The 27452-nt window shown below is 47.7% G+C and overlaps 1 protein-coding gene and 1 long non-coding RNA gene across 2 annotated transcripts in view; both read right to left on the reverse strand.

Annotated features, from left to right (window-relative positions):
* GRIP2 (glutamate receptor interacting protein 2) overlaps nucleotides 1–27452 on the reverse strand; it is a 463550-nt gene that overhangs the window by 286557 nt on the left and 149541 nt on the right. The window lies entirely within an intron of this gene.
* LOC120409176 lies at nucleotides 1963–13185 on the reverse strand. The gene is made up of 3 exons (XR_005601178.1): nucleotides 13085–13185; nucleotides 2916–3020; nucleotides 1963–2029 (listed from the first exon to the last, which is right to left on the reverse strand). It is a non-coding gene; the product is annotated as an uncharacterized LOC120409176 (long non-coding RNA).

Genomic DNA, 27452 nt, shown 5'->3' on the forward strand with positions numbered 1-27452 from the left:
CTTAATATTTCTTCATCTTCATCCGATAACCAGATAGTCCAAATTAGGTTCTCAATTAAATCGGCTATAATTTTACCAATGATATTTCCAAGTTCCAAATGCAGGCCCAAAAGTGATCATGACATTTCCTACACCTTCAGATATCACTGAGGTGGCTTTTTCCATCGTCAAAAACCAGCAGCTAGGAAAAAGCAGCCCTCAGAAATGTTGGTCGACTGGTTCAAGTCTCATCCAAACCCCTCAACTCAGCAAAATCTGGCTAGAAACCTTGTAAATCAGTGGTTCTCAAACTTCAGTACTGGTGACCCCTTTCACATAGCAAGCCTCTGAGTGTGACCTCCCCTTTGTAAATTAAAAACACTTTTTAATACATTTAACACCACTATAAATGCTGGAGGCAAAGCGGGGTTTGGGGTGGAGGCTGAGAGCCCACGACCCCTCCTGTAATAACCTCACGACCCCCTGGGGGGTCCCAACCCCCAGTTGGAGAATCCCTGTTGTAAAAGGCTATAAAATGCTGAGTAACTCCTGGAGATGCTAAGTGGAGTTGATGATACTGAGCATCTCCACTTCTTGTTCAGCACCTTGCAGGATTGGGCCCCCCAAACAGGGTTTCACACAAGCTTGGTCTCTCAGATGATCTGCCCCAGGAGGATAATCTCTCAGGTGGGAACTATCACAAGCTTCCAGCTGGTGGAGCTTGGAACTTCTTAACTGTCCGTTTCAAAGCATTTCAGCATGTCCGATGGAACCCGGAGATGGGGAAATAGCATAAAAATGAAAAGTAAATAGCTACGTGTTTAAGAAAAAAAGTTAACTCAACATTATTACAGCGCAAAGGATTTGATTAGGTTTTGTCTGAATTTTGAATGAAGGTTCTGGCTGATTTGTTATTGTTCACAACCCGATCCACTCATTTTAACCACGGGAGTGACACTGGATGGCACAGATCAAAGTCCAAATAAATATACACTAGCCTCCAATGCAATTAATGTCTCCTTCTATTCTCACTCCCCTCCAACTGGAAAGCCTCTGTCAGTGTTATATTGAAGATCCTGCAGTAAACTACATTGAAAACAAGCCAGCCTTTCAACTCAGCCTGCAGGCTGTTGTCTGCGTCCTCCCCTGAACTCAGTGTACTTTTCACCTCTTTAATTCCGGTGACCATAAGACATGTAACATTAAGCTGACTTTGCAAACTGAAATGGGAATGCATATAAATAAGTCATACCTAAAACGAACCGACAGGCAAAGGATTCCAAGAACATATACAAGCTAATTGATCAGTTACTCTCAGACACTTACATTCCATAATTTAAACTAACATCATTCACCATTGCATTCCAGTGCTGTATAGCGTCTGTTCATCACATGCCACAGAGGACCAGACACTACTCCTGCTTATCTCCGAGGAAATCTGTTAATCTGTGGTGTAAGCAAGAGGGAATCTGTCCCCAGCTAGTTTGCAGTCTGCTGTATGTAATTCCTACGGATAGGAAGTGGTGTATGACATCCCTATGGCACTGAGAAAATATACGCGATGTCAGAATAAGAGTGGATAGTTTAATGTTACAAATAATCAGTTTTTGAACAACATCAACAAAAGAAACAAAAATCAATATTGTTACCACTCACAGCCCCCAGTAAAATGTATCATTCCTAAGACTACTGGCATAATTTCTATTGTTTCTGCCTCATTTATCACGAGCAACAATTATCAGAAAATCAACACTGACATATCTGGTTAGCAGAACGAAACGAGTCTGGGTGCTCAGAAGCCAGGCTAGGCCTGTAGGGCACAGAGTTCTTCCAATTCATTTGTTACCACTAAAGCAAGAAAATGTACATGACATGTTGTAAGGAGAATATGGGTGGGCAAGCAGCTCCAAAGAATCCATTGTTTTATAACTAGTGGCCATTTTCAACAAAAAAGTGGGGGCATGAGGGAAATAAACTTGCCCGGGGGTGCTCTGTGCTTCACTTCAGCTTGGACTCACCTCTACAATCTTCCAGTTGGGTTTTATCTCATCTGTCAATGGAAAAAAGGGTCAGACCTGCAAAAGTTACATAAGCGGGACTTAATTTTTGGAGGTGCTAAGCACCCACAGTAGGAAGATCTGCTGGGAATAGGGCATAGCTAAGGGTATGATGATTTTGTATATCCTCCACCAGCAAAGCTTTTATAGACACAGATTAAGCTGTTTTCCCTAAAGTACCAAGGAAAATCCTGAGGATGAAGGTGACAGTACTATCCCCTGCTCTTCCTCACATTGATTCTGCCCTGTGCTGCAGGGTACCAGATTACCACTTGCTATGCCAATCAGAGTGAACCAGTCCCTGTTATATCGAGAGTAGACAATGAACATGGTTAGACATTTACATAGCACTTCTCATCTCAACAGCACTTTTGGAAACATACAGATGGGAAGCAGTTCACCAGTTACGGACATGCAGCCACTACAAGGTGTAACATGACAGCAGTTTAACGGCACAATGGAATACCACACAATTTACGACAGGAAGTAAAGAACACTGTTTAATAAGTGTTAACATTTGCTCCATTCATATTTACTACATTGGTTAGTATTTGCTACATAAAAAAAAAATCAAATTGCAGAATTCATAGCCTGCATTTCTGAGAGGTGAAATCAGGGCATCTGTAGGCACTCTTATTACCCACAAACACACACACACAAATCAGGGCAACTGTATGCAGACGCACACACACTCTCTCTACACACAATGTGCAATACATTTGATCAGACATATGCCAAATGTATGCAGCTGCTGCCTCTGAAAAAGGTTAGTGTCTTGTATGGAATGTGAGAGACCCCCCTTGCTCTCTCTCTGCAGGGAACAATGCATTGAAATCTCTGCTGCTCAAATACTCGCCCATTTTCTTCGGCAGGGATTACCTATTGTCCGGGTTCAACCCTCGGCAATAGCCCAACAGCTTATCGATGTAGTAAAATGTGAGACACATCTAAGGTCAAGCCCTTGACATTGAACCTGTAGGGTATCTGAAAGGAGAAGAGTAGAGACGTGGTTTAACATCACTGAAATCCAGCTCTATGCAAGGGCAGAGTGAAGGAATGATAAGTAACCTGCTCAAAATCACGAGCTATCCTTCTTAAATTAGGGGGAGGGGTTGGTTGGCAGCCATGCCTGCCCCCCCCCTCATTCCTCAGTTACAGCTGGAGGTAGGTGGGAACTGGGTTGTTCATCTTGAAGGTAATTCTGCACATTAGAATTTTTTTTCTAGTCTGGAACAAGAAAAGAAAAAATTCAAAATTTCCCACAAAATGAAATTTTTGGGGAAAAATCATTTCAGGTGAAAACATTCTGTTCCAATTTAAATATATAACATTGACACTAAAACTTGTTTCAAAAATGAAAACTCCAAGTCCTCTGTTCTGAAAATATCCAAAAGATACATTTAAAACCTTATTATTTTTTTTTCTTTTTCTTCCCTCAAAACAAAATGTAGTGGCACTTGACGCATTTCCACAAAACATCTCACTTTTGCCAAATCTGCATTTTCCGATGGAAAGACGTTCCATCAGAAAACTCCAGCTCTGGTTGTAGCCCAGCAGCTTGTTGCACAAAACTAAGGCCCTGTCTACACTGGCAAGTTTCTGACCAGTAAAGCAGCTTTCTATGCTGTAACTCCCGAGACGTACACACTGCCAAGCCACTTAGTGCGCAGAAACGGCACAATTGCACAGCTGTAAAAAAACCACCCCTACGAGAGGCGTACAGCTTTCTGCACTCGTGCTACAGCACCACAGTGCCAGTGTAGACACCGCAGGTTCTTTGGCAGAGCTGCTTTGTTTCTTACCCCATTATAAGGCTCCCCCTACAGTGCTGGCTCTTCCCAAGACAGTACGGTCCTGAAACACTGATTTCCCCTGCCCCTGCGGTTGGTCACCATTTTGGGGGTCTTGTGGCTCGTGTGTGCTTGCCTGGGTTCAGCCAGATAGTGACAGGTGTGTGAATAGTGGCTGTGCTTTAAATCACTGAATCAGTGGTCTGTGTGTTGCAAACAATCCTGCTACTGTAAAATGTTGCATTTTGACTTCACAGATATGACTTGGGAGCCCAGCCTCCCTCTTTGTTACAGCTGCTTAGAATTAGAAAGCGGCCATGAAGAACTAAGGAGGATTTTCTGTATGATGTCACGATGCACTCCGTGACTGAAAAACAAGAATTGAAGGAGTGGCGGAACAGCGAGAAGAGAGACTGAAAGGAGAATGCGGCACACCAGAAAGAAGCCACGGAGCGGCTCTTTAAAGTTATGGAGTGCTAAGTGGACACGCTCCAGGCGTTACTAGCACTGCAAACCGAACAGGTCTGTGCTCGCCCTCCCCTGCAGCCACTGTCGCAAAACTCTTTCCTATGTGCCCCCCAGACACCACCAATACACTGTTATCAACCTCCTGGCTCCAGTCTGTACTCACTGCATTCCACTCCTCCCCCGTCACAGTCCAGCACTGTGGACTCCCACTACCCACTGCACTCAACACCCATCCCTCTACAGTTTAGCTCTGCTGAAGTACAGTACCAGCTGCACTGTACTCCAAAAGACAAGATTGAATATGATACCTGGACATACACAAATCTTTAACTGTCCTGGGACCCCACCTCCTTCTGGGACCCTCCATTCTCCCATCCCCCACAATGGTGATGTGTTTTTTTGTTAGTCTCTCTCCTCCGGTTGTTGTTTTTTAATAAAATAAAAAGTTTTGGTTTGAAAGCAATCTTTATTCCATTAATTGAAAGTAAACAGAGCCCTGCAAAACAACAGGCAATTTTCTTAAACCTTCATAGTGCATCATCTGCACCAATCACAATCACCTCCTAGCATTACAAGCACTGAACTCCCAAGCATAGCAACAAATATTAGTGGCTTTCAGCTTCAAATTGCTGCCTGAAGGCACCCCTGATCCTTATGGCCCCGTGCTGTGCCCCTCTAATAGCCCTGGTCTCTGTGTTCAACTTCAGACTCCAGGTGCTGAGCCTCAGCAGTCCAGCCCTGCGTGAAGCTTTCACCCTTCCCTTCACAAATATTATGGAGTGTACAGCACGCGGCTATAAGCATAGGTATATTGTCATCGGCCAGGTCCAGCTTCACATATGCGCAGCGCCAGCGGGCCTTTAAACGTCCAAAAGCACACTCAACAGTCATTCTGCATTTGCTCAGCCTGTTGTTGAACTGATCCTTGCTTCTGGCAAGGTTCCCCATGTATGGCTTCATAAACCACAGCATTAAGGGGTAGGCAGGGTCTTCCAGGATCACAATGGGCATTTTGACTTCCCATGGTGATCTTCTGGTCTGGGAAGAAAGTCCCCGCTTGCAGCTTCCAGAACAGGCCAGTGTTCTGAAAGATGCGTGCATCATGCACCTTTCCAGACCAACTTGCATTAATGTCTGTGAAACGACCACAGTGATCCACAAACGCCTGGAGAAAAATTGAGAAATACCCCTTGCGATTTAGGTACTCGGTGGCTAGGTGGTCTGGTGCCAGAATTGGAATATGCGTGCCATCTATCGCTCCTCCACAGTTAGGAAAGCCCATTTGTGCAAAGCCATCCACAATGTCACGTACATTGCCCTGAGTCATGATCTTTCAGAGCACGATGTGATTAATGGCCTTGTACACTTTCGTCAACACGAGTGTAATGGTTGACTTTCCCACTCTGAACTGGTTAGTGAGTGATCAGTAGCAGTCTGGAGCAGCCAGCTTCCACAGTGCAATTGCCACGTGCTTTTCCAACGGCAAGGCAGCTCTCATTCTTGTATCCCTGCGCCGCAGGGCTGGGGTGAGCTCATCACACAGTCCCATGAATGTGGCTTTCCTCATCCAAAAGTTCTGCAGTCACTGCTTGTCATCCCAGATGTGCATGACGATGTGATCCTACCACTCAGTGCTTGTTTCCCAAGCCTAAGTAGCGTTCCACTGTGGTCAGCACCTTTCGTGAATGCCACAAGCAATCTCGTGTCATAGCTACTACATGTGGCGAGATCAATGTCGTACTCCTCTTGCCTTTGTAGTGTAAGGAATAATTTCTCTGCCACTCGCGACGTGTTAGTGAAAGTGAGCAGCATACTGATCAACAGTTTGGGAGCCATTCCTGCAGGCTGAAGAGGCAGAGCGCACAATATACAAACCGCTGAAAGATGGTGCCAAATGTGGACGGAAGTACAGGGATTACTGGGATGAGAAGCAATGCATCACGGGACATTGGGACAGGACCCAGGATGCCCCGTGACCCTCTCCACCTTCCCACAACTCTTAGCGGCAGAAGAGGAAGAGATGCTCTGTGGGATAGCTGCCCAGAGTGCACCGCTCCGAATACTGTTTCAAGTGCCGCAAGTATAAACACGCTATTGTGCAGGCAGCTGACAGTGTTAACACACAACAGCGGTTTCCCTTCAGCGCTTTCTGAGCAGCACTGTAACTCTGCCAGTGTAGACATACCCTAACTCTCTGGTTCCTGAATGAGCATTTCTTCACATGGGCACCAAGAACAATGCAACTGAATTAGATGCATCTGATGAAGTGGGTTTTAGTCCACAAAAGCTTATGCCCAAATAAAACTGTTAGTCTCTAAGGTGCCACAAGGACTCCTCGTTGTTTTTGCTGATACAGACTAACACGGCGACCACTCTGAAAACTGAATTTGCAAGGTACCCTAGTGCCAGAAGAGTTAACTACTGCCCACACCGGCCTCTTCTGACATGAGGGTAAACTCACGTGGTAATAATTCCACCTATCGTTCCTCTGCATCAAATATTAGTTATCAGTTAGCTTGCATATTAATCTAAACTGCATCCGTTATCGTCTCTGGAATATTTCACTCTCTGTACGCCTTCTCTGGGGTTTTACGCCATCTGCTGAAGCCTGCCATCCATGCACGTAATGTTCAAACCAGAATAGATGCTAATGTCAGTGCTCCAAGGAGGCACTGGAATTTGTGCATGCGCGTTGGGAGAGGAGGGAATCTTTTGGGGGGACTTTGTTGGCTGAACTATCAAAATTAATCCATATCATTCAGCCATCAGAGATAAACTCAAGCTCACAGAGGGCTCGTGCAACCCTTTAGCTCCCGCATTTGCACGTGTAAATTGGGGAACAGTGCGTGCAAACAGATTTTGTACAGTAGGCCTGGTCGAACCTCAGGCAGTGCAACCTTCCAGAACTATTTTCAGAGGTGCACAGAGCTCGAGTTCATGAACACTTTCCCCCTGGAATTTGAAACCACGATAGAATCAGCCTTTAAAAAACAAACCTAAACATAAATAAAATACTATTTTAAAACATTTCTTCTAGCTGGAGGGATGCCTGTGGTTCATATTGTGGATAGACCACCACACCACAACCAACACCCCCAAAAACCTAAGTTGATATGGGTGGATGCCTTGCAGCATACAGCTGAGGAATGAACGTTCAGTAGACTGGAACACATTTTCATTACAATTCACTACCGCTGTTCCTTTTCTCCCCCAGTCCCTCTGCTAAGCAGAACAGGTGGGATTTTCAAAAGCAGCTCAGTGATTTAGGAGTACAGGTCTCACTCAGACTTGTGCTCCAAAATCACTTAGGTGCTTTTGAAAATACCACCCAACATGCACAATGTGGTGTGTGAATGAATATCATGCCCTCTAGTGGTGGTCCATAGGTAAAATGTAGGCACTACTACAGTAGAACCTCAGAATTACAAACACCTCGGGAATGGATGTTGTTTGTAACGCTGAAATGTTCGTCACCCTGAATAAACATTATGGTTGTTCGTTCAAAAGTTTACAACTGAACATTGATTTAATACAGCTTTGAAGCTTTACTATGCAGAAGAAAAATGCTGCTTTTAACTATCTTAATTTAAATGAAACAAGCACAGAAACAGTTTCCTTACCTTGTCAAATCTTTTATTTTTTTAAACTCTGCCTTTATTTTTTAGTAGTTTATGTTTAACACAATACTATACTGTATTTGCATTCCCTCCTCCCCCCTCCTGCTGCCTGACTGTGTACTTCCGGTTCCAAATGAGCTATGTGGTTGACCGGTCAGTTCATAACTCTGATGTGCGTAACCCTGAGTTTCTACTGTATTAGTTTTTGTGAAGGAATTTCTCCTTTAGCTCATGAAGTAGAGTCAACATTTCTGGAGATGAAGAATCAAGGCAACAATCACAACTCCCCAAGTGTCTCTCTGTGTGATTTATATAGGAATTGTGAGTGGGATTTTTGAAAGCACCTAAAGCTCCAGTCCTGACACATTTTACAATAAAGGAAACTGAGGCACTGAGCAGTGAAGCAGTTTGCTCAAGGTCACACAGGAAATTTATGGCAGAGGCTGGAACAGAATACAGATTTCCGGACTCTTAGACTGTGTATTAGACTGTGCTTCCTCTCTAATTCGTTGTTGTAGTTAGCTGCTGTTGAAAGGTGTTGTCCCAAACAGCGCGGGCTGCGGCTGCTGCCCCAGCGCGAGCAGCGCGCCGCGCGGCGGGTTCGGTCCCGTCCCCCTCTCCCCTTCGCTCGGCTCGGTTGCGGCGCGCATGCCTGCGGCAGGTCCGGGACCAGCCGACTGACGACCTGGCTCCGCGGATCATGCAGCGAGACCTGGAAACCGGGCGCGGGACTGGCGGATGGCATGCCCGCGCAGCCGCGGGCCGTTCGCTCCGTGTGGTGGACCCGCAGGCATGCCGCGCGGAGCTCACGGACTCAAATGCCGCCCGACCGGAAGGGCGCCCGCGCCGCTGCTTGGCGCTGGTGTCTAGAGCCGCCCCTGGTCCCAAACCACTAATAGCAAATGCGTTCATAGTTTTCCCCCCAACCCTGCATTTATCTTTTTCTTTTTTAAAAAAAATCACTTATATCACATAGCACTAGGGCACACCCCAATGCGCTTGTCTAGTGGTGGAAGTGTGGCCCAAGATTTGGTATTGTGCCTCGTGCCAAGACACGCAAGAACCTTAATTATTCATATCACTCTTCAGCCAATCAATTCCTTCCATTCCCTACCTTCTCTGGGCCCTTTCTGGGCCATATCTGTGGCCTATACTGTGGAAATGGAATGATCCATCTTCAGAGAGGGCTGCTTGTTATTCAATTTATTTGTGAATGCATTTGGACCATGAAAATGTACATGGAAAATTCCCTCTTTTGACACCAACTCCTCAAATGATTTATAAGGAAATGGATTCCTCTGCACTATTTTCTTTCCCCAGATAGCCCCTCTCTCAGGGGTGCACATGGCAAACCACAACTGCCTTTTCTTGCTGTTGCTTTGCACACGCTAAATGACTGGCATTCCCAGAGCAAAGTTTACAGTAATTCAGTAATCATACTGTATTTGTTGGAAGGCTTATAATCTGGCAAGCAAAGACATTCAAGCGGCTTAAAGAAGCAAAAAGCTGCTGACAGCAGGGCACGCAAAGAGTCAGTCATAATGGCTTCTTAAAAAGGGTCTGTAATCAATGAGATACACATGGCACCAGGAGTCAGATTAAACGTGTACGCTTTTCTAAAGTGATTTGAAGTGCGACATGGGCATGAAAATGAGGCCGACAAATAAAAGCCTGCTTAAAACTAGAGCTAGCGAGAGAGACCGGCTTGCATTATGATTTTATTCAAGTCACCCATGAACGTTTCAAGGCAGAGAGTCAAGCTGTCTATTTCCTGGAGGTTCCTTGAGCATTTAAATTAAATGGGAATTTTATTATAATTTACTGATTTTCAGTTCTGGTCAGCTGGCATTTCTCTCTCTCCCCCCCCATCCCCTTTATACATTTTTATTTTTTTTTAGTGAATTTAGTGATGGGGAAAGGTTCCATATTTATAGCCCTAGAGAATGCAGTCTGTCCACAGAATAGACACAGCGTCAGTTCCAGCAGTGCAAGCTCCCCGTTGATATCCCACCCACACACCTTATGTTTGGGATCACCTCGAAAGTTGAGAGGGGAGACCAGCCTCCACAGTTCAGTTAATTCTCACCCTCTCTGAGCAGACGCCCAAGAAGAGTGCCAAGCAGTGCTTGTGTTTTCTGTGATGTCTACATCTGTCCCACTAGGAACTAAATTAAGACTCACCAACTAATTTCACATACATGCTGAAGAGCTATTAGCAGGGCCCGGGGGATGCCTTAAAGCCACTATTGGCCCAGCATGGATTTGAACCAGTGATCTAGAGACAAAAGATTCAGTGCACCGTGAGATGAGAAGAGAAAATGATCCCCTAGTGAAGAGCAGAGCACACGCAAAAAAATTTCCATCAGTTCCCAGGGCTCAGACAACATCTGTGAAATTGCTGCAAGCTGGAAGAGCTGTCCAGGATGCTGGCATGCATGTCAGTGCAGACTTTGCTTCCAGAATTCTGAAGATCTGGAACTGGGGTTCTGACCACCACCTGCAGGATGCTACGCTGTCTCAAACCCCACCAACTTCAATGAGATTTAAGGGAGTTCAGCACTTTGTCCCCCTGCTGCAGTTAAGGATTGGAAACTTCAAAGCCAAAGCAGGAAACTCTCTTTCTGGTCTAAGGACTTGTAACGGGTCGGACTCACCCCTGCGGCACCTCCTGCTGGTGACCCTGGGGAATTAGCTCTTTCCAGCCCTGGAGCGCCCTCTGCAGGCTGGTGATCCACCTGTTTGCTACTGGCCCCGTGTCCCTCCCAGGACCCCGGTGCCCCTTTAACCGGGTTTCCCCTTCCCAGGGGAACCCCCACCCTACTATCCCCACTTCGCCTCAGTAGTGGCTACTGCCCAGTCTCTATCTAGCCCCCGTTCGCTGGGGCAGACTGCAGTAGCCAGCACTCATCATCGGCAAAGGGGGTTTGGACCTGCTGCCTTGGCCTACCCCTAGGTTGCCCCCTGCAACCCACAGTACCTGTTGGCCCACTGCTAGGCCGCAGCCTGGGGCTTTCTAGGCTGGAGCTTCCCCAGCTCCTCAGCCTTTCCCCAGCCCTGCTTCACCCTAGGTACCTTGTCTCAGTTCCCTGCAGCCAGGCCCATCTCCCTCTAGAAACAGAGAGAGAGTGACTGGGCTCCTGGCTCACAGCCTTTTATAGGGGCCAGCTGTGGCCTGATTGTCAGCCCAGTCAGCCCAGCTTTGAGAGCAGCAGCTCTCAAGCCCTGCCAGACCACTTTTAAACCCCTTAAAACCAGGAGCAGGGATCCACCCTGCTACAGGACTCCACCTTACATTTAATATTGCTATAATAAACAACAATTAGCTCTTCAGATCTCCAGGTGCTATATACAAAGAAGGTTAAGCATCATAATCTAGCATTTATGGATGGAAAAACCGAGGCACAGAGAGATGATGCGACTTGCCCAAGGTCACCCAACACAACCATTTTAAATATATAAATATTTATATTGGTGGCACCTAGAGGCTCCAATAAAGGATCAGGGCCCCATTATGCTGGGCACTATACACACACCTAACAGACACTCCCTGCCCCAAGAATTTTGCAATCTATAAGCTGAGACACAACAGGTGGATACAACCCACAGATCAGGAGAGCACAAGATAACAGTGTAGCAATGAAGCCAGGACTAGAACACAAATCTCCAGATTCCCAGCCCTGTATGTTACCCATCTACTTGGTATTTAGTATGCAGGGAGGGAAAGAATGTAAAACTAATGAAAAGAACAATGGTTTTCGTCAGTTACACTTGTTTTGTAATATCGTCTCATCTTAATTTAAAATCAAGGCAAGTGTATAAAGGAGCATTTCAGCTATGACATTATTCAAAGGGATGAGAGGCGAGCGAGAGAGAAATATTATTCACAGACATCTGAAAAGCAATGAAAGGTTAAAGCAGAATCCATTAACAGCGAGTCAAACTGGCCCACAGTGACCTTTCATTCATCACAGGTCCCAGAGGTGATGCAACTAACCAGGTTTGTGATCCACATCAACAGTGCAATCAAATGTAGAAGTTTAAGGGGGAAAAGAATTCACGGGGAAGGAACAGAGGGACTAAGTGATATGAAAGTTAATACTAAATACTTTGCACTGATATAATGCCATCCACCTGAGGATCCCAAAGTGCTTTACAAGGACTAGGAAATTCAACTACACACATGCCAGTGAAATAAGGAAGCATCTTCCTTGTATAGGGGGAAACTGAGGCACAGAGAGGTGACATTAACTTGCTAAAGGTCATCCGGAAAGGCAGGGGCGTGCCCAGGTCTCCCACCTCCCAGTCCTGTGACTTAACCACAAGGCAGTCCAGAAGGACCTGATTATTCCTAAAGGTCTCCAGGGTCTCTGGATTCACTGGTAAGTGCTCAGAGGTGGTTTCCAGCCTTTGGAATAACTTGTGACCAGCAATAATTGCAATAAGGAGGAAAGCTTCTGTACCCATGTGTTAAATGGAAAGAATGTACCCAAAGAACCCATGCAAAATATGCCCTACAAGCATGAGGCAGTTTTGCAACTGGAGTTTGGTCTAATTGGGATGGGCAGGGATGTCCAATTGGGTTCATCACATGAATGTCCAGGGAAGAGCTCCCTTGTGTTCTTGACCAGGTCTGTAGACTGACCAACAGAAGAAAGAGAGACCCCCCCACCTCAAGAAGTCTACTCGGGGCTTTACATGAGATTCAGTGCCTGATAGGACAAAACATTTGGGAATGTTCAGACCAGTGGTCCTCAAACAGTTCTTCTTCAGAGCACTAGCTGATGGCCTGCATAGAACTGCCTGGTTACATGGCGTTACAAATACATTAAAAATACTTTGCCAATGTCACTTTGCCATGTAAACAATTGCCCTTGCCACAGGTTTGTTGGGGACTCAAAGGGACGGGGTAGCTCTGCAGTTGTGAATGGAAGGGAGGTGCTCTGTGTGCTCAGCTATGGCAGAGAAGATGCTCTATCAATTATTTCTGTATTAGGATGTGGTCCTACTCATGCTTAGGGCTAGATTCACAAAAGGACGCAGGGATCTAACTGCCACTTTAGGCTCTTAAGTCCCAGAATCGTCTACCAGGGCCCGATTCGGCAGAGATCTTATACAAAACAGGCAGGGGAGGAGATCCCTCATAACTATTTATCCCACTGGTTAAGATACTCACCCTGGCTTCTTGCTAGCGTGGGCACCTGACCCCAGAGACGCTGAGAATCACAAGCAGAGGAAGGCGCCTCCTGGCAGTCCGGATTTAGGCCCCTATCTCTGAGAGACGGGCGGGGCTTAGCTCACAGCTCTTTGCTTCACACCCCCTTTTGGCTGGCTAATGCATGGCGCAGCCTAGCATGCTGACTTTTGTGAATCCCATTCTGAGGCGCCGTCTCCCCCCATTCGTGGTATAGGGAGCTTAGGCGCCAAACTCAGGCTGTGCGAATCCCAGTGATTTGCTAGGTGGCCAAAAGTGAAGTGTGGTGACACTCGGCATCATGGCGCTCCAGACCCTTTTTGAATCTAGCCCTTACACCATTCTAACCGAGGCCTCCAGCCCATGCTGGATGGTTCAATAAAGCTGCTCCGTCTTTAACTGAATGGTGACTACTCTTAGGCCTGGCCTACACTTAAATTTAGCTCAACATCGCTACAATGCTCGGGGTGTGAAAAATCCACACGCCCGAGTGCTGTAACTATGCTGGCGTCACCCCCAGAGTAGGCACATCTAGGTCCATGAAAGAACGATTCCATTGACCAAGCTACTATTGCTCCAGCAGGTGGTTTTTCTACATTAACAGAAAAAAACCCCTTCCATTGCAGTAGGTTGCATCTCCACTACCAGGTTAGTGGAGCTACCGCACTGTAGCTATGCCACTCTAGCCCCTGTAGCGTAGACAAGAGTTCAAAGTATTCAGCACTCCCAGCAACACAGACGCTCATGCTATGGATGCCTGATCCAGATCTGCCCTCCTTTATTGTACAGAAATCAAATGCATTCTGGTTCTTGGCAGACACAGCACCAAAACGCAGCACTGGAGCCACTGGAATTGTTTTTTGTGGTCTCAGCTGATCTGAATCCCACTCAGGGTCTGGTCTTGCCTGCAATGAGCATGTGGCACTGAGAACACTGGCCCAGACAAATCCCTGGGTCAGCTAGACATAGCACAGATTTCATTTCAGAGACAGCTCTGCAGGATACACGGTCAACAGCATCGTGACCAGTCAGTCACACTTCTGTCATTTATCATGATTTGACACATATGCTTTCCAGAGTGTGTGTGTGTGTGTGTTGGGGGGGCGGAGGCGCAGATGTGGTGGGGGGGGGAGGAGGGAGAGGTTTATACTAGAAATGTTGGTTCAAGCAGGTTCCAGGTTAACATGTCTCAGAATCTGGGCTGGATACAACCCTGGAAAACAGGAAGCATATCTTCACTGGCCAGAGGTGGGGAACAAAGGTGGATAGGCTGACTTAATGGGTCTTTTCAGTCTCCACAAACTATTAGTCTGTGATCTGATGAGACAGGCAGTATTTCAGAATTCAAAAAAATCACCTTAGATTTGTAATCAATTAAATAACCTTGTTAAATATATACACAGGAAACAAAATTGCTGTCAGTGTAAAGAAATCTCTCTCACAAACTTAGTGCTAATGGACCAGAGCTGACTGAACTGGTTTAGAAAAACAAAAATAAAAATCTTTGTGCACCTCTAGACTTGAACCCAAATGTAACCTTTTGGAAAGTTCCACAATGTTCATCTAACTATTCCCTCCCTTGTTCTTTATCATTTTCCTGGGCATCTTCATGTCTGTTTCCTTCCAGGGATCAAAGCACAAGTCTCAAACTACTCCAGCAGAGGCGCTGCTTCTGGATACCAGGCCTTTGTCCCAACCAAAAGCAGAAATCTCACACAATGGGCTGTTCTCTCAAGATTCCTTGCTCACTTCTGCTGAGCACAGTCAGCTAAGTTCAGATAAACTTCAGCTAAACAGTCCAATATTTAAATGCTTTCCAGATATGAATCCAAATTCCAGATATTTTGAACCCTAATTTACATTTGAAAGGGCCCAAGGAAGAATTAAATTTGATTTCATAATGCACTTAGTTCTGGGAAAACAGTGCTTAGCTTCAAAGGCAGATTGGAGAGATGCTAGAAAAAGTAAATGCTAAAAACAAAAAACTCAGAAAAATCATGCAAGAATCTTTGCAAAAGGTTCCAAGCGCAGTCTGGCTGGTGTTAAAAATGGGTCTGACCTTAGGCAGTGTCTGTATAAATTAGGTGCTACCTAATGTTAAATGCATATGCTTCTCTGGGGCTCTCTCACACGGGGGCTCTATCACAATAAATAAATGCATGGGTCCTATGTGTGGATACAGGAGATCCAAACCCTGTTCATCCATCACCTCAGGATGAGCCTGCAGCTAGAGAAACCTGTTCCTATGCTACTGCAGTGCTTCTGCCTTCAAAGATCACAGGGATCTCCCAACTTGTTATGCAAAACTTGAAGCCTAGGGTCTATTCTGCTAGTATATCATGTTTTCTGTTCTTCTGCTTCACCTGTTGTTATTACTTACGGGTGTTTATATGTAAATGAGGTGTCCACTGAGGACCAGTTCATCTGCTCCTCTCCTACTGCTTATTCTTCTCTTTAAATCTTCCTCCCCTGTGTGTGGCATCATGATTATTGACAGAACAATTGTTACATCCACAACAGAGGATTTATTATAGCTCCAGGTGAAGCTGAGAAAGTAGATGAAATTTTACTTGGAGGTGCTTTTATTACATCAGGTCTAGATTAAGCTGACCAGATGTCCGGTTTTGAGCCAGAACACCCGGTCAAAAAGGGATCCTGGAGGCTCCGGTCAGCACTACTGACCAGGCCGTTGACTGTCCGGTTGGCGGTGCCACTGTGCCATGCTGCGGGGCTGGCAGGCTCCCTGCTAGCCGTGGCGCAGCTCCCAGCTTGGGAAGCAGCCGGCAGGTCCGGCTCCTAGCCTTAGAGGTTGTCGGGGGGTCCGCATGCTGTCCCGCCCTACGACCGCAGGTGCAGCTCCCATTGGCTGGGTCAGGGCCAGGGAGGAACTAGTGCAAGCTCGACTCATGAGTGCTCGGCAGGCGGCTGTTGAGGGGTCACGTGGTGCATGTGCCTCTCCCGCTGCTGCCAGGCCCTCTTCTCCTCGTGTGGCTGGCTTGAGCTGCGGTGCATGCCCTGCAGCGAACCACGGTCTGTCTATCGCTCCATTGCTGGCACCCAGGAGTTAGAGGTATGTGTATCCCCATCTCCGAGTGCTGGGAATGGGGCTGCACCCCATCCCCCTCACTGCATCCCTCCCTGTACCACCCCTCACCCCCTCATTCCCCTCACTGCATCCTTCCCTGTCCTAACTCCCCCGCACCCATCCCCCTCACTGCATCCCTCCCATCCCCACACCTACCCCTGTAATCCTTACAGTGCTCTCTCACCCATCTTCTCCACCTCCTAGAGCCGCCACCCCCATGTCCCTCACTCCCCACAGCCCTGCACCCCTTTCACCTTCATACACTGCTGCACTCCCATTATGTTCCTATGCACCCCTGTGCCCTCCACATCCTCATGCACCTGTAGCCTTTTGCCTCCCCCTGCATCCCGATCCACCCCACAAACCCCCCACACCCTCTCCTCTCTCCTTCTCTGCCCCCTCTCACCCACGCCCTGCTCTTGTCCTTGGCCTCTTTCCCTCCTCATCCTCTCTCCTCCACCCCCTCCCCCATCTTTTTCCCTCCAGCCCACCCTCCTCCCTTCTCTCTATGCAAAAGAATAAATGGACACAAATCTGACATCAGGAATCATAACATTAAAAAACCAGTAGGAGAACACTTCAACCTCTCTGGCCACTCAGTAACAGACTTAAAGGTGGCAATTTTGCAACAGAAAAGCTTAAAAAACAGACTCCAAGGAGAAACTGCTGAACTTGAATTAATATGCAAACTAGATACCATTAACTTTGGCTTGAATAGAGACTGGGAGTGGCTGGGTCATTACACAAATTGAATCTATTTCCCCATGTTAAGTATCTTCACACCTTTTTGAAGAGAAATTTAACCTGGAGAAGTGGAGTCCCGGAGAGGGATCTGGAACCCAGAAAAGACACTAACCCAAAACCCAAAGGATGTTCAAGGGTAGTGAGGAAACTGAAGCAGGGATTTGTGTGCAGGTGTTTCTTATTCTGCCTAGATCTGTATATCTCGTGTCATCTAAAGTAAAGTAAAGTAAAGAGAAATCCTATACATAGGGCCCTACCAAATTCATGGTCCATTCTGGTAAATTTCACGGTCATAGGATTTAAAAATTTTTAAATTTAACCGTTTCAGATATTGAAATCCGAAATTTCATGGTGTTTTAATCATGGGGATCCCAACCCAAAAGAGCATTGTAAGGGGTCGCAGTATCTCATCCTTACTTCTGTGCTGTTGCTGGCAGCAGTGCTGCCTTCAGAGCTGGGAGGCTGGAGAGCAGCGGCTGCTGGCCCAGCTGTGAAGGCAGTGCCGCCGCCAGCAGCAGCACAGAAGTGAGGGTGGTATGGTATGGTATTCCCACCCTTACTTTTGCACCAGCGCCAGCAGTAGCGCAGAAGTAAGAGTGGTAATATCATATCATGCCATCCTTCCTTCTGCACTGCTGCTGGTGGCAATGCTGCCTTCAGAGCTGGGCTCCTGGCCAGCAGCTGTGGAGCTTCCTGCAGTCGGGGGAGAGTCCTGGAGGTGGGTCTGACCTGGCCCTGGGAGTGCCCATGCAAGGGAAGAAGTCCCATTCCTCCCCAGCCTAGCCAGGACTAGAAGCTGGAGCCCAGTGCATGGTAGGAGCCCCCGGCCGGGATGCCCCAACCATAGCCCTCCCCAGCTCTGGGGTTAAATGGTCTTTGGGCTGGCTGTGTGGAGGTGGGGTGGGAGGTGTTACCACAGCACCCCCTGACCACAGTGCCCTGGGCAGTTACCCACCCATAAGGCCAGTCTTGCCCCCCAAAAAGTGACCATCTCCCCCATACCATGCCACCCACACAGAAGCTGCCACTCTCTGGCCACCCAGCACTGAAGGCAGCACAGAAGTGAGGGTGGCAATACAGTGACACCCCCCACCCCCCAATAGCCAGATTTCATGGGAGAGACCAGATTTCACGGTCTGTGACATGTTTTTCATGACCGTGAATTTGGTAGGGCTCTATCTATACAACATTTCTATCTGCTTCAACCGTGATGGGTCCCCAAAGGAGTAAATTGTAAACCAGAGTGCCCCCAAGGTTGGCACTATGAGAAAGGTGTGGAGCCTGGCACTAGTGTCAGCCTGGGGGAGCCGGCACTAGTATCAGGGCGGAGAAGTCCCAGCTCTCAAAAGGAGGGTCTAAATGGAGGATCTGTACCTTGAACGTGTGCCTAGGGACCCACAGCCAGAGACAGTGCCTGGACTCTGCTCAGACCCAGCAAGCCGAAAGCACATGGGGCTAGTGTTGGGATCCAAACCCAGCTGCCTGGTGAGTGTCCAGAAGGGGAAGCTAGACCAGGCCTATGAAAATCATAAATCTAGGGGTACATCTCTGCTATGGCTAGGAGTATAATTCCCCATCTCATGTACACAGACTCATGCCAGCTCTTACTGAGCCTGCGTGCATATAAACAGCAGCGTAGCCACGGTAGCAGAGGCAGAGCTGAGCCGTGCTGAGTACGTACCCACCAATTTCAGGCAGGTTTGTATTCGGATCAGCCATGCCTCCACTGCCATTACCTGTGCCACCACAGCTACACTGCTCCCAATACTCACACTAGCTCAACGAGAGCTAGCACAAGAGCATGTACACAAGAAAGGGACTCACACCCCTAGCTCAGAGTGTAGACATGGCCTCTGAGCCATCATTTTGGATCCTGCGGGGAATGGAATAAACACTGGCGAGCACAAGAGGCCCTAGATTGTTTGGTTTGAAGACAAGCTTCCTTAAGCTCCCTGTGGAGAATTTCCCCCAAGGGATATTTTAAGTGTACACGATTTCCGTGTTCATGCCAATTCACCCTAGGGTGACCAGACAGCAAATGTGAAAAATCAGGACGGGGGCGGGGGGTAATAGGAGCCTATATAAGAAAAAGCCCCAAATATCAGGACTGGCCCTATAAAATCGGGACATCTGGTCACCCTAATTCACCCTAGCTCTGAACCAGGCCTGGGGAACCAACAACATTCAGTGACGGATCCAGATTAAAAAGCAGATAGACTGGAAGGGAGCAGACTCCTTCTTTCAAATAGAGATTGTGCCAATCCCCAGTATTTAAAATGAAATACCTAGAAACCTAAAGCCACTACCACCCAAAGCAACAAGGTCAGAAAGCACTTGGATGTTTATCCGTTGAACGAAACCTGCTCTTTAGAGGCCACAGCTGTAGCAGCCTCCTTTGCTTTGAATTTCCTGCACTGCGTAGGCTTACGCCACAACCTCTGTGTGGATTTCACATTCAGCCTAGCCTTTAAGTGAAGGTGCTCTGTGCAATCTGCCCTTTGCCTGTACAAACTCATACAGCATCTGTGTGCTTGACATTTCAGGTGGCATTACCACAGCCTTCCCCATTCCCAGCGACAATGTCACATGGAGAATCGATGGAAGCGAGAGGCAGGCAGGACTGGACCAGTAGGTTATCATTTTAGCTGCCAAATGTGTTTCACGGAATAATGATAGCAAATTAAATCAAATTAATGAACTTGTAGATGAATGAACTTAAATGTCTGCTGCCGGCAGTCTTTTGTATTTGAAACAGAAAAGGATATAATTAATCCAAACGGAAAACCTACCAAAGCCTGAATATTTATTGTCATCGTTCAAAAAATATTACTGTTTGACATGTATAACAAACAGCCCCTTATACTCTGAAAGGTCCCAAAAGGCTTTAAAGAGTGCATGCAGGGATCACTTTGCCTAGCACTGCAAAGCATCCACCTCTGTGATGGAAAAAGAGCAGCTCTTCTGTAGTAGCAGCAGCACCATCTAACAGCTGAGAGGCAGTGTGGCTAATGGACAGAGTCCTGGACTGGGGCTCAGTAGACCTGAGTTCTATTCCTCACTCTGCCATTAGCCTGATGGGTGACTGTAGACAAGTCATTTTAACCTTTACGTGCCTCAGTTTCCCCATTTGTGAAATGGAGATAATGGTCCTGACCTCCTTTGTAAAGCACTTTGAGAACTACTGATGCCAAGGATGATTATTATTTAGGACAAGTAGGAAATAACACACAAATGAAAATCAAAGGGGAAGATCGCAACTTGGGGCCAGATTCAAAGCCCATCAAAGTAAATGGGAAACTTTCCAATTACTTCCATAGGTTTTAAATCAGGCTCAAAGTTGCGTACGTTTGGATTTGGTCGGGAAACCATCTCTTGCAAAAAACCAAACAAATCAAAACCACCACCAAAAACCAACCCTTCCCCTCAAACAAAACCACCAGCCCTTTGGATTTTGAGTGGTCACACTTCGCAAAGGTGGTTTTTGGGGGGGGGGAATGGTAAAGAGACTGGACTAGTTTAATTGTCAATAACCTGCTACTAATGATGGATGAAAATCAGCTGTCTCTGCTGATTCCTTTCGCTCTATCAGCTGCCAGTGATGCTGTCGACCAAAACGTGTTGTTGACACAGCTACATCCTGGCAAAGAGATGGAAGCATTAAGGGGGGCCTGATTTCTGGTGGCGAAGACCTTGAGGTTAGTATTGAGAGACTGTTTTCTGCCCTAAAGGCAGGGTTCGGGGGCTCCTACTGCTCAGAAGGAACGTGAAGCCCATAGGGGATATAGTGAAGTGGCACAAGTTGTGGTGTGTCCAACACCTGTCACTTAGGTTTGCAGCCTCTGGCTTCACCCGGACCCAGTCTGTTTCTAGATGTTCCAGCAGCAGCAGCGGCCAGGAGTGCTGCTGATCATGTGGCTAGAAGGTTGTGAACTGTTCTTTCAGCTGTGGGGACCTCGTCACAGTGATCCCTGCCTTTGTCACCTGAGGTTGGACTGCTGCAGTGCGTGCTACATGGGAGCGTGCCTTCCACCAGCACGAGCCTTCAGCCTGCGCAGAACACAGCAGCCTAGCCATGGAAGGGCATTTCCTTCCGGGACCCAGGGCCAGCTCCAGCGTTTTTGCCACCCGAAGCGGCAAGAAAAGAAAAAGCCCCCGTGATTGGCGGCGCTTCTACCGCTGCCGCTTCATTCTTTGGCAGCAGATCCTTCCCTCCGAGAGGGACTGAGGGACCTGCCACTGAAGAGCCGGACGTGGCACCCCTTTCCGTTGGCCGCCCCAGGAACCTGCTTGCTGCACTGGTGCCTGGAGCCGGCTCTGGCGGGACCACATTGAGCCCTTGATCCACGATCTGCGTTGTTTCTCCAATTGGAGGTGTTGCATTTAACCTATGAGCCCTTTCAGAACATGTGGTGGGTCCTCATTACCTCTGATAGTGCCTTTCCTTTATGTCATAAAGCAGTTGTTGAGATCAGTTAAGGCTCCTGAGGTAACAGCCCCCTAATCTAATCAGTGTGTGTGTGTGTGGTGGGGGGTTGACCCTGGAATTCAATCCCTTAGGCCTGGATTTCACTGATTTTCAGGTCACACCGCAAAGCCTGTCTGTTTTCCCAAGCATGGGTTTAGCCCTAACCCAGAGGGATGAGTGCCAGCCAAAAATCAGCCAATATGACTATTGGCAGCACCTGTTCTTTCCTAGGTCTCCCCTCCAACACAGTGCAAACCGGATGCTGCTTAGCTTGTCACAGGGTGATACTGCTGCATGGCTGTAAAAACAACAACTTTGGTGTTCCATATTTATTTCCCTCCCAATGATTTTCATGCCCTACTTGCTCTGGTTAGAAATCTGAACATGATTTTTCCTGAACAGACAGAACCCAGCATGCTCAGCCTGGTATCAGAAAAATCAAGCAACTTTCTTTATGCTTCACACATCATTGCTGACCATTCAGTTTAAGAAATCCGAACCAATCTGGCAATGGCATTAAAGATGCATGAGCGGGACTGGCTCCAACTCACTCTTCAACAGCTACAGCACATTGATTCTGTGGCATGAAGGGATTTGAATAACAAGACCTGAATCTTTGCCTCAAATACAAACTGACTCTTTCATCAATGTTCAGAAAAACAGAGAATATTTTTCTTTGTTGTTTCTCATTCTTATGCCTCCTCTACACTTCCTGTTAGCAGACAGGACAGGAAGTTTGAATTCCAGTCCGAGTTTGGAGAGTCAAGGGGCTAACAAAATGCATCTTGCTTTGCATTGGTCCTTTCCATACATACCTTTGCTTTGCCACCCCAAAAAGGAGCAACTAAGTCCCAGGGCCGCCCAGGGGGGGCAAGAGGGGCAATTTGCCCCAGGCCCCGAGCCCCACAGGGGCCCCCACCAGAGTTTTTCGGGGCCCCTGGAGCGGGGTCCCTCACTCGCTCCGGGGGGCCCGGAAAACTCTTGCGGGGCCGGGCGCAGGAGCTTCTTCGCTCCCGGTCCTCGCCGGCGGGGGGGTCCTTCCGCCCTGGAGCGGAAGGACCCCCCGCCGGCGAATTACCGCCGAAGACGGAGCGGGACCCGCCGCCGAAGTTCAGCTCGGTCTTCGGCGGTAATTCGGCGGCGGGGGGCCCTTCCGTTCCGGGACCCGCCGCCGAAGTGCCCCGAAGACCCGCGGCGGGGGCCCCCCTGCCGCCGAATTACCGCTGAAGACCGGGCTGCGCTTCGGCGGCGGGTCCCACTCCGGCGGTAATTCAGTGGTGGGGGGGCCCCCGCCGCGGGTCTTCGGGGCACTTCGGCGGCGGGTCCCAGAACGGAAGGGCCCCCCGCCGCCGAAGACCCCAGGCCCCCGGAATCCTCTGGGTGGCCCTGCTAAGTCCTAATCAGATCACTCTTGCCCACAAAGCATTTTTTTTTTTTTTTTTTTTTTACAGTGAGTACAATTTGGTACTATTTTACATGATGACTTTGGGTTTTCAGCTGTGGGAACAGTGAGGAAAAGATGGCTTTGAAAGACATGAAAGAGGAAAAAAATGACAGCATTCAGGAAGAAACTGCACATGTGAGAGAGGAGAGAGAGAGCCAAAGAGGACACTGAAAATATGGGTCAGAGAGACAGGAATGATAATGAAGATCTCAGCAGAGACAGAGACAGGGCTGTCTGGGGGTGGGGGAGGGGCAAGTGGGGCAATTTTCCCCAGGCCCCACAGGGGCCCCGCGAGCCCTGGCCTGGCCGCAGTCCAAGTCTCCGGCGGCATTTCAGTGGCAGGAGGGCCTTCAGTGCTGCCGAAGATGTGGAGCGACTGAAGGGCCCCCCGCCGCCGAAATGCCGCCGAAGACCCGGACCGCCGCTGGGTGAGTACAAGCGCTGCAGCTCCCCTGCTTTGCCCCAGGCCCCCTGAATCCTCTGGGCGGCCCTGGACAGAGAAAGGAAACAGGGGAAAGAGAGAAGGGGAAGTGGAGAACTTCAGTTTTAGAAAGATTGAGTTTGAGATGGCAGCTGAACATTGAAGAGGGGTCACCAAAGAGGAGAGGCTGGACAGATGGGGAGTTGCAGAGAGGGGAATAATCAGCACCGAGGTGGCAGGAGATAAGTTCATCACGAGAGGAGCCAGAACAGACCACTGAGGCCCAGAACACATTTACTTGTCAGTTACATATCATATTATGGCGCAATCTGTACAATCTTTTGCCTGATCCTAAACCGCACACCAAGGTTTGTCCCCACTCCAGACTTGCACGTCTCCCCTACAGCACAGCAGGGCTGGTCTGAAAGGTCAGCAATTAGTTGTGTTCTATTGCTGTGGGTTTACTACCAAAAACAATCAATAATGCTGAACAGAAACAACCTGATCCTGCTGGCAAAACTAAATAAAATAATAGATTAGTGCTCACCTTCCACATACAACATGTTCAAAGAATGCAGCTAGTATTAGTCCAAGAAAACCCAGTCCATTCCTCCCAGAGGATTGATGTCTCAGAGAACATCTGGACATCAGTTCAAATCCAGCTCAGGTCAGTAGTGGCAGAAAGCCACCATTTCCGCATCGGACGCCTGTGCGGTCACTTATGATATGGGTTTGGTTGCCTTTCGCTGTGCTTCCCAGTGGACGTGTCTATATAGCAAAAGCCATTACCATACCTACTGACGTAAGTTACCAGCGGAGATAAGAATAACCTTGGATCTCACCTGCTCTCAGTTTTGGAGGTGACAGGGGGAGGTCAGATTTAAAATCTCCAGATCTGAACCCGCCCCTACAATTTTAGTTCCAGGTCTGCTCCAAACCCAGAATTGTCCTATTTTCCTGTTAAGGATCCCAGTCACACCAATTCTCATGAGATATCAGTTGGAGGTGCTGGAAATCTCGGGAGAACAGCTGATCCTATGAAATTTCCACCACTTAGGGCAGAGAATTTGTAAGGTGAGCGTGCCAAATGTTGGTGTGATTGACTACAATTCCTAGCCTAAGGCTATTCTGGCTTTGAACACCAAATCCTCAGCTCAGCTCTTCTAGATACTTTCAGTAGGGAAGACTTAATGGGCATGATCACTGAGCTACCTTCTCATCCCTAAACATAATCCCCCAGGTGAGCGTGAGGGAAGCACATGTTGCTACTACACTTGCGGTACCTATTCTGTGGCAAAAGATTGCCAGGCATTGTCAGTACAACTCCCTTCACTAGCACTAAATTCACTTGATTTGTTTTAATTGAAGAGGTCTAAATCCTTGCTGCGTTTTAATTATTGGAGTTAGGGGGTATAAGAAGGACAGTCTAGTGCCTAGGACACAGGACTGGGCCTCAGAAGACCTGAATTCTATTCCTAGTTCTGCAAGAGACTCCATACGACCTCTGCTAAATCACTTAATCTCTCCCCATCTTACTTTCCCCTTCTGTTAAATGACGTTAATCAAACTTTGCTACCTCAAAGGGAGGATGTGAGACTTAATGTCTGCAAAGTGCTTTGCGAGCCTCAGATTCAGATATATGGATTTACTATTACTAGTCAGATTAATTGCCTTTTCCCCCCTATTCTTTTTAAGTTCAGAAGCAAAGCAATGTAAAATTGAACCATGTGCATGTTTCACATAAGACCTTCCTAGCTTTGGGGGAGGATGGGAAAGAGGGGGCGTTTTGCTCTCTCTTGCTCAAGATCTGACTATCCAGAGAGAGAGAGAGGAGCCCACACCTGTGAATGTTAATTTCTTCCCTATACTCTGCACTCAATGAAGAAGTTGCCCAGGATTAAACAGTGCAGCACTGGATACAAATATCCCTCATTGCTTTCATTATAGTGCAGTGCTGCAAATACAGTACAGACCCGTTTACGCGCAAATTTGCTTAATGCGTGGTAGCGCCATGCCTCCCAGTGCTACCTATTTAACAAGCGAGACTCGTTAACACGCGGTACAGGAACTTGCTATGTAGCGCTACAGATTTGCTCACTAACTCACTGACATAGAAATCGACAGGAAGTGCGGAGCGGGAACGTGTTGTACGTCTTTACTGCCGATGGCGGGGGAGGGGCGGAGGGACAGCAATGTTAAAGCACTGGCGCTCCAGCGCTTTAAGGACAGTCCTTTGCTCAACAGCGCTGGGCTGCCACCAGGGGGTGGGGGGGCAGCAACATTAAAGCACTGCCGCGGCAAAGGACCCTGCAGCACTTTAAGGTCCCAGCCCCTTTTGCCCCCCGCCCCCAGCTGCCGAATACGTACATAATCCTAGATAATCATACATGTATATATCAATACCTTAAGATATTTCAGCATGGCCCTCTTAACCCGCGGTCCGTTAACACGTGGTCGTGACGGCTTGACTTCTGATATCCGCGTGTAAATGGGTCTCTACTGTATAACCTTCCAAGTTTACACACAAGTATTGACAGCACTTCAGCTTTCTGCCAGAGACCGGTGAACCTCGCAGCTTTCTAAATACTCTCTGTTATCTGAACTATTATGCGCTGAGGTGCTAAAGACAAGTACAGTTTTCTCCCGTGCCATCCCTAATCCCCCACTACACCATGAACCCTTCCTCTCCCATAGAGACGGGTCAGAAACAGAACCCCAGATCTAGTCTGAGTTGGGAAAGTATTGGTGTGAATACAGATCCTGATCCTAAACGTGTGGGTCCAGCCTGTCTCTCTTCTCAGAAGCCAACCTGTTCCCTCCCACATCTCCTTTCTCCCCCAGTCCCCTCTGAAAACTGCCAATGCCTGCACTCTTCCACCCTCTTCCCCACCCCAGGCTTTTTGTCGGCTTCCTCAACTTCCATGGTGATTTTGCCATGGCCTCAACTACCAATGTGACCCACGTTCTCCTGCTGACTCCCACCTTGAGGGTCAGGTCAGGAACCAGTAGGGGAAAAATCGAGTCACATCAGCAGCCCACACTGGGGCTAAAAGCAAGACAGGGGTTCTGGGGGCCCGGTGGTAAGTGGAGTCCTAGGGAGAGCAATTCTCAAGCCTCAGCAACTGGAAACCATCCCATTTCCCTCTCTGCTAACTCCTAAAGAATGCACCACTCCGGCTCTAAGAGAGAGCCCTTTTATCCTTGCTTGGGAGAATGGCAAATGTGATGTGAGGACTTGAGTCTAGGAGAAGAGGGGTTAAAAACAAGGACTAATTGGGGGTCCTTGGGAAGCAGGCTGGACTAAACGTTCTCCCCTTCTATGAAAACCACAGTTAAGTCAATACTAACTGATTATTACAGGAACAGTCCGCAATGGTCAGGAGGCAGCACTCCACAGTTCTCAAACTGTGTTTGCAGTGGGAAGGGTAATGGTTTTGTGTTATGTAATGTGCTGAGCGAGGAGGCAGAGAAGGGGGCGGAAAAATATCATTCAGCATTTCATCTACCCCGGCCTTTCAGTACCAGAGTCAAACCAATTACTTCCACAGCTTCACAAACCTTTGCACCTCTCTGTTAATGTGTCAGATTTTATTACTTTAATTGTACCTTATTTTGCCATTGGAAACAGAGAGTGCTTCATTGGAACATAAACAAGAACTCGCTTTCATTTCTTTCATTTGCTCCTTTAACACTCTATTCTATTGTCTTCAAATTGTCCTGTGATGAAACAGGTTCCTGCAGGGAGATGGTCCATGGCAAAGACCCTTCTTCCCTATAGCCATCCCATTCCAACAGAACCATACACGTTAACTCCATAAGTTCCCTACGGTTATATAGCGCTATTCATCAGAGAATCTTAAAGCACTTCACAGAACAAGAGTAAATATTCATTATCCCCATTTTATATATTGGAAAATGGAGATAGAGGGGTTGAGAGACTTGTCCAAGGACACAGAAGGTCAGGGTTGGACATCTCTCAACGCCCATCCTAGTGCTTACGCTACAAGACAGCACTGGTGCCTGTTAATAAGTACCACTCTTACAAATATTATCCATACCAATGGGATGAAAATCCATCACTGGCTAGTGGAAAGGAGCAATGGGAGTTAGCTGCTTTTGAAAGTCCCACTAGATGCCTATCTGCATCTTTAGGCACCTAAATACCGTTGAAAATCTGGCCTTAGAAGTCTA

The sequence above is a fragment of the Mauremys reevesii genome, linkage group 7 (assembly GCF_016161935.1).
Source record: "Mauremys reevesii isolate NIE-2019 linkage group 7, ASM1616193v1, whole genome shotgun sequence".
Classification (NCBI taxonomy): Eukaryota; Metazoa; Chordata; order Testudines; family Geoemydidae; genus Mauremys; species Mauremys reevesii.